This window comes from Bidens hawaiensis, unplaced genomic scaffold (genome assembly GCF_021521415.1).
Source record: "Bidens hawaiensis isolate Kalapana, Puna unplaced genomic scaffold, B.hawaiensis_p1.1 tig00003739_1, whole genome shotgun sequence".
In the NCBI taxonomy this organism is placed as follows: Eukaryota; Viridiplantae; Streptophyta; class Magnoliopsida; order Asterales; family Asteraceae; genus Bidens; species Bidens hawaiensis.
In genome coordinates this window covers 1,904,074-1,911,392 of record NW_027491214.1, presented here as the reverse complement: position 1 = coordinate 1,911,392, position 7,319 = coordinate 1,904,074, and the positions used below count along the sequence as shown (strand labels likewise).

The 7,319-nt window shown below is 37.3% G+C and overlaps 1 pseudogene across 1 annotated transcript; it reads right to left on the bottom strand.

The window, feature by feature from the left end:
- Positions 1-1,442: 1,442 nt before the first annotated feature.
- On the bottom strand, positions 1,443-5,799 carry LOC143624256 (endoglucanase 25-like; annotated as a pseudogene). Its single transcript, XR_013152075.1, has 6 exons — positions 5,421-5,799; positions 5,007-5,320; positions 3,699-4,160; positions 3,427-3,562; positions 3,175-3,347; positions 1,443-2,037 (listed from the first exon to the last, which is right to left on the bottom strand). The product of XR_013152075.1 is annotated as an endoglucanase 25-like (transcript).
- Between the last annotated feature and the right edge of the window lie 1,520 nt (positions 5,800-7,319).

The following is a 7,319-nucleotide window of genomic DNA, read 5'->3' as shown; positions in this document are numbered from 1 at the left end:
TAGTGATTTCCTTCTTCAACTAGACACGATTAGTTGTTTAACAAATAAGTATTAATTAACCGAGCTCAATAAATTAACTTAACTAACGAGGTTAGATAACTTAATTAAATCTAATTAACAATGTTAACTAAGTTAACGGATCATGTTAGTTAGATCCGTCTAACTTTCTATTTAAGTTAACCGTAACTAACTAAAGTCAACAAGGAAATTACCCAACTTCTTTTCCTTATTTTTATCTTTAATTATAATTATTTCTTTTACTAACGGGGCTAACCTTGTCTTTTAGTTTATAAAAGTTAACGGGTTTCGTTAACGATATTTAACGGGGTAGACGAGGTCGGTTAGTTCGGTTCACTTGGGCTTGTTTTGCGTATATTATGGATCAAATTAGTACCCATGAGTTAGGTCCAACAATTTACAGATTGAATAGTATTGGATCCATCTTGCAGACCCAAACTGCTACTCTAAAGCCTAAACTATGGTCAAGTTACTCAACGCCTACCCTGATTATCCTAAGCCTTACGTTTTGTATTATATTAATTAAATTTAAGTATTACGAAAACATACCCGTTTCTATGCGAGAAGGCCGAAAGGAATATTTGTTTTTTTTTTTTTTAACTTAACTAGCCTTCTTATATAAGAGAACTTAACCGTCGTTAAAAGAGTCGGTCACAATTTTACAAATTAGATTTTGATTTATGTTGTGGATAATTTTCATACTTTTTGTATGCACCAAGGTGCACTAAAATTATTTACATATTGATTTTGTGGATGAGAATATACTCTACCACATACACGCGTCGTCGTCTAGGATAAAGTTCGAAACTTTATTGATTTGCATCGCCCGACGTGACTAGATCTTAAAATTCTTAACGAACCGAACATATATAGACAAGCTTTTAAGCATGAAACGTACCTTGTAAATGTGACCTCAATCCGGACTTGATCATAAACATGTCTTGTTTCCTAGATGTTTTAGGACACCAACGAGCCGGGTTCGTCTTGTTAATGTTGGATTTAAAATTAGGGAAAGGATGTGCGTGTTTTGAGTGTGTTTGGCTAGTATGGAATGTATGATCTAGAGTTTATGGTAGGTTTAAGGTGGTTAATATAATATACCAGCTTATGGACCCTTAAGCCCACCTTCATTCTTTTTGAGTCCATAAATTTTTAAGCATAACATCATACTTCTTATTTAACATAATAAATACTAAATAATAACGCTCTTCCTTAATAATATATTACCTTATTAATATAATATAGATAAGTTGTTTTTTTTTTTCTTTTTAAAGGAGATAGAAAGGTGGTTGGAGGTTTTGGTTTGGGGTTCACGGTTTTATGATGAATCCATTTTTTATGAATTTTAAATATATTTATAAAAATGAAGAGAGCATATGAAGACGCCTCAGAAAGCCCTTGAAATCAAGAAATATAACATGTTTGATTAACCCATTGTTAGTGTCACAAAGTTCTAATGTCCCAAACAGCAATAACATTATTTTCATTACTTACTTACATTAGTAGAAACACACTATAATTACATACCCCAGCCATCAATCAACAACCTCATTTTCATGTTCACCCACATTTCCGTTCATTATCATCCAAACAAAGAACACCTTCATGTTCCAATCACGGCTTCCATGGTGCTAGCGGAGGCGGTGGTGTCGGAAACATAGGCGGCACAGCCGAGAAAATCGTGTTCTTATCAATTTTAGTAGCTGTTCGGTCACCAGACAGGGCCACCAGGGCTGCAACTAAACCAGCATTGCCAGCAATCGTGGGTTCCGTGTAATTGTAATTCGTACGCATGTCATGGAACCCGTCACGCTTGTCGGGCCCCGCAACCATAGCTCCAATGATGGTATTTGGATTTGGCTTTTTGGAGTCTCTAAACTTATATCCTTCTCTACAGCTATACTTGATCTTGTTTTTGGGGATCGATGCACCTCGATGGTGAACGTGTTTTGGGTAGTGATTTCCGAAACCAACAAGATAACTCATCTTTCTTGGGTTCTTTCCAAGAATATAGTCAATCTGTGCAACATTGAAAGAAAAGATATAACTTTTAACAAATCAAGATTGACCTGGGTCATTTCATGCTGAAGAGGTGTAACTTTTAACCGGTCAAGATTGGGCATGTTACATTTTAAGCAAAAAAAGAAGCAATTTTTAACTAGTCAAGATTGACCCGTTTTGTTTTAAGTTGAAAAGATGCTATTAATTAACTAATCAAGATTGGCCCGTTTCGTTTTAAGCATAAAAGACGCAATTTTTAACCAATCAGGATTGACACATTTCGTTTTAAGCTGAAAAGATGCAATTTGTAAACAGTCAACGTTGACCCATTTCGTTTTAAGCTGAAAAGATGTTATTAACAATTAGTCAAGATTTACCCATTTCTTTTAAGCTTGAAAAGATGCAATTTTTAACTAGTCAAGATTGACCCATTTTGTTTAAAGCTGAAAAGATAACTTCTAACTAGTCAAGGTTGACCCATTTCATTTTAAAATAAAAAGATACAATTTTTAACTAGTCAAGATTGACCCGTCTCATTTTAAACTGAAAACTAAACAACTTTTAACAAGTTAAGATTGACTCGTTTTCATTTTAAGCGGAAAATATACAACTTTTAACTAGTCAGTATTGACCCGTTTTGATTTAAGCTGGAAAGATACAATTTTTACCTAATCAAGTCAAGTGTGACCCATTTCGTTTTAAGCTGGAAAGATATAAATTTTAGCCAGTCAGATAAATATTAAACAAAAAAATCAATTTTTAAATAGTCAAGGTTGACCCGTTTCGTTTTTAAGCTGAAAAGATACAAGTTGTAACTAGTCAAGATTGACCCATTTTCTTATTAGATGAAATAATTAAGTTTTTAACTAGTGAAAGCTGACCCGTTTCATCATTTTAAGCTGAAAAGATATAATTTTTAAACAGTCAAAACTGACAAGTTTCATTTTTTAATCTGAAAAGATACAACTTTTAACTAGTCAACATTGACCCTTTTCGTTTTAAGCTGAAAAGATTTAATTTTCAACCAGTCAAGATAGAACCGTTTTGTTTCAAGCTGAAAAGACACAATTTTTAACCAGTCAAGATTGGCCCGTTTCGTTTTAAGCCGACCAATTAGAGATGAAAATAATTTGACTCGACCCGCTTTTAGCATACCTGAGTTTCAGCAAATTTACGAAGAATATCGGTTGAGTAGAAATTTGGACCACAATACCAACCAGGAGTGTCTGCAGCATCAAGATAGTCACTAAAGAGTGCTGCTAAAAACGCTGCATTAGCAACGTATTGAAGAGGCTGCGGTCTCCCATGATTTAATTGGATCAAACCTCCTGCCATACAAAACAACAGTACCACATGAAATAAACCTACTGATTGAATCATGTTCAGTTGATATAATTAAGTTACTACCTCTAGTGCGGTTAAAACTTGTGAAATAAGGTAAATATGAACACATGACTATGCTTGTCTGGTTATGAAATGTCTTCAAAGTTTGTTCATATGGATATCCAGGACTCAGAAATAATCTCAATCGAGTCAGTAACACCTACAAAACAGAAAATAATGGCCTTGCCTTAACAAATATATATAATAAAAAATAATTAAAAGTTAAGCCGTTAAATAAATATAATAACATACGTTATACAGACAAAAAAACGGAATAAAAGAAACAAAAAACTTACTTGAGCCCCTGTAAGCTTATTATCCCAACTAAGAACCCCATAATCGGGCCCACCCCAAAACGCGCCTGCGTGTTTTGCAAGCGTCGGATGACTAGCAAGATAAAGATAAGACTGAAACCCGGTTGCATAATATAACCACGCGCCACCCCAAACAAACTCATCCCAATACATACTAGAATTATAAAAAATTGCAGCATCTACACCGCCTGCACTATAGGACCCACGTTGATTTCTAGCAAATTTCCAAAGGGTTTCGGCCCCGTGAACCAGTTTCTTTGAATACACTTTGTTGTCCTTGAAAACAATGGAAGCAGAAGCTAATGCAGCCGCCATTTCAGCTGCAAGATCCGAGCAAGTAGAACAAACCGTTACGGGTCGTACGTGATCGATATCTTCTGGTCGCATCCAACAACTATGATCATTAGGGTCATCTGCACCTCCAGATGTATCACCTGACCCCACCTGTTAATTTAAAAAACACCATTATTAGGATGGATTATAGGTGTGTTCATGTTCGTTCGTTAAGAAAACGAGTGTTTTCGTGTTCATTAGTTAATAGCAAAAAATGAATGGTTCACGAATGTCAACGAACGAGCGTAAATAAACATAGACGAACCATAACGGAGTTAAAAATATTAAAGTAATTGTGAACAACAATGCGTCGCTGTGTCGGGCCTATAGACGAGTATATTAACGAAAGTTAGCATAAAAAACGAACTATAACTAACAAACGTAAACAAACAAATTAAACGAGCATGTTCATGTTCGTTCACTTATCTTTAATGGAACGGACACGAACAGCTATATGAATGGGGTTTTCTTGTTTGTTTTTGTTTGTTAAGAAATGAATGGGTTCGTGTTTGTTTATGTTCGTTCGTTAATAGTGTAACAAACGGTTCACGGAAGTAAAAGAACATAAACGGACGAAGATAGCTGAACATAGACGACTAAACCCAACTAAGCAAACACTAATTAAATCTGAACATGAATATTAATATGCTAGACGTATCAATAAAAACTAGTCTGAATTGTAAATGATGATATTTTAATTGATAATTAAGATGTATGGGGCTCAAAGTTTTAATGAATATGTAAAAAAAGACATAAGCGAACGTTCATAAGCATAAATAAACAAACAACATATGTGTTAATATTAATTTTTTTAACCAAATGAACAAAAAAGATTTGTTAATGTCCGTTCGTTTATAAAAAAAAGCGTAAACAAACTTCCCGTCGAACGGTTCATGAATTGTACACTAAACATTCGGTTCGTTTTCAAGCCTTAAAAAAGTTTGGAATAAAATCAACCTGAGACACGAGTTGACTTATGGTGTCGGACGTAGAATTAAATGTTTTCAGGAAATAGTCGGTGATCCATTTGATGATGTCTTTAACATGGTTGAGTTCTCCGGCGGCTTCATATTTAGCACTGTATTCGATGACACTCCAACTTAACATGGTCATCGCAAAAGCTTGTGGGAAGTGGAGCTTAATAGCATCCCCCGCATCATAATACCCGCCCACCAAATCTTTAATTACCGCACCCTATTTGTCTGATTTCCCATCGTTTAAACACGAATTACCCCGCCACGAAACATTGTTATGCCTCGGCAGCTTTCCCGCTACAATAATAAGAGGAAGAATAAGAGCATGAAACTGAAACTTTTTTATGATTTATTTATTAGTAAAATAAAGCATCTTAGATAAGGATAACTAGCTTACATTTTTGGGCATTGAAAAACATAAGCGCTTTACGAAGAGCAATCGTGTAATTATCCGGCGGCGGCGGGTGCTTATGATGCCGAGGTACATTTTTCACAATGACCGTAATAATCCCGACAACAAAGGCCGCCGCAAGAAGGGTCCCGACCGTCCAAATAAAGATCTTACGGCTGACAATAATACACCCCAGATCCACATACCTCTTCTTCTTCTGCTCGCCGGGTCCCAACAGCCAGCTCTGTTGGGTCTCATCCAACGGCCGAGAAAGCGCCGCCCGGTCTAACTCGTTTAAGTTCCGGCTACGCTCCTCGTCCGTGGCCGAGTCCGCCGTTTGGATTTCCAACGGACCGCCCCACGGATCTCGACCGTACATACTCATTATCTTTTTTTTTTTTTTATTGGTTTGGTTGGTGTCCGTGTCAAGTGATAGAAGAGGTAGAGAGTTTTGGGGTTTGAGACCAGGAAAAGTAAAGTGCAGTGACAATAATTCAATTCAATGCATTGCGACCATTAAATTAATTATAATTTCATTTTATAATAATAATAATAAATTAAATAATGTCGGTGTTAATTTCATCAAAAAAGGGAGTTATGTGTAATTTTATACGTGTCATCGAAATACATACGAGTTCATTGGCTACCGTTCGACCTTTTGGTGAACTAGGTAATACTCCTGGCGTGTTGCGCTGAGCTGATGGTGTTGTGAGTAAAAAAGCAAATTCGTCAGCACTTAAATACAACAAATTAGCATATAAAAAAAAGTCACACATTGCGGTAACGAACCTGCACAAATTTAGTTGGTACTTAGTTACAACACCGAAACTAAGCCAAAAAATAATTACTTTAACAAAATCCGCGCGTTGACACTTTAAAACTATATAAATTCGGTATGTATTGACGATATCGAAACCAAATCATAAACCTAAATTAGTAACCCTAAAAAATATATTAAAAATAACCTAATAAGAATATTTAAAAATATAACAATGATAAATTAATGATTAGCTATTAACTAAGGCTGAGGGGTGCGGAGCGCGAGAAAGGGCGCAAGTGGCGAGGCGGTCGCGCCCCGGGGCGCGAGGACCACACCACCGAGGCGCTATAGGGGCGCGAGAGGGGCGCGAGCGCGGAAAAAGAGGCAGGCGCGGGTGGGCTAGCGGCTGGGGGGAGCGTGAATGAGGCTTGGGATGCGTGAAAAGAGCCGTTGGGTGGGTTTTTTATTAAAAAAAAAAAATTCCTACTCTATATAATAACATACCAATATCAACACAAAATCAAACACGATTTTTCTCTCTATTCAACCTATATCAAACCCAAACCAACGCCAATATCACATACCAATATCACATACCACACCCAAAACCCAAAATCACCCCATCTTCCAAACCTTTTTTTAAAAACATGGCTGGAAATTGGTACCCAAACCTAGAATCAGATTACAGTTACGACGATTTATGGTCGGCACCGGACAAACCGATGTTTTATTCGGGGTCGCAACAACCATCCGGCTTTCAACCATCCAACATACAACCGTCTCCTAACTTTGTAGTTCCGGAGACACAAGAACCAGAAGGTGAAGCTGCGGGACAAAGAAGACGCGTCCACCGGAAAAAACAAGTTGCAACGGACGGGTCGGGTTCGGCTTCGACTGGAAGGGCGAAACGGAAAATCACTCCGTGGTCATCGGATGAGAAGGAAGCCCTGTGTCAGGCTTGGATAGCCATTTCTGAGGATCGACCTAAACGTTGCGGGGGAGGAAACGTCTTCACCGCCGAGGAGGCGGCCATTGGGAAGAGACGCCAGGGGGAAAAACCGGCTGAGGGGGAAGCCATAAACATCAACGATCTTGTTGAATCCCTCAATAAATTCAACAAAACCATGGAGGTGGTCTCTATTGAC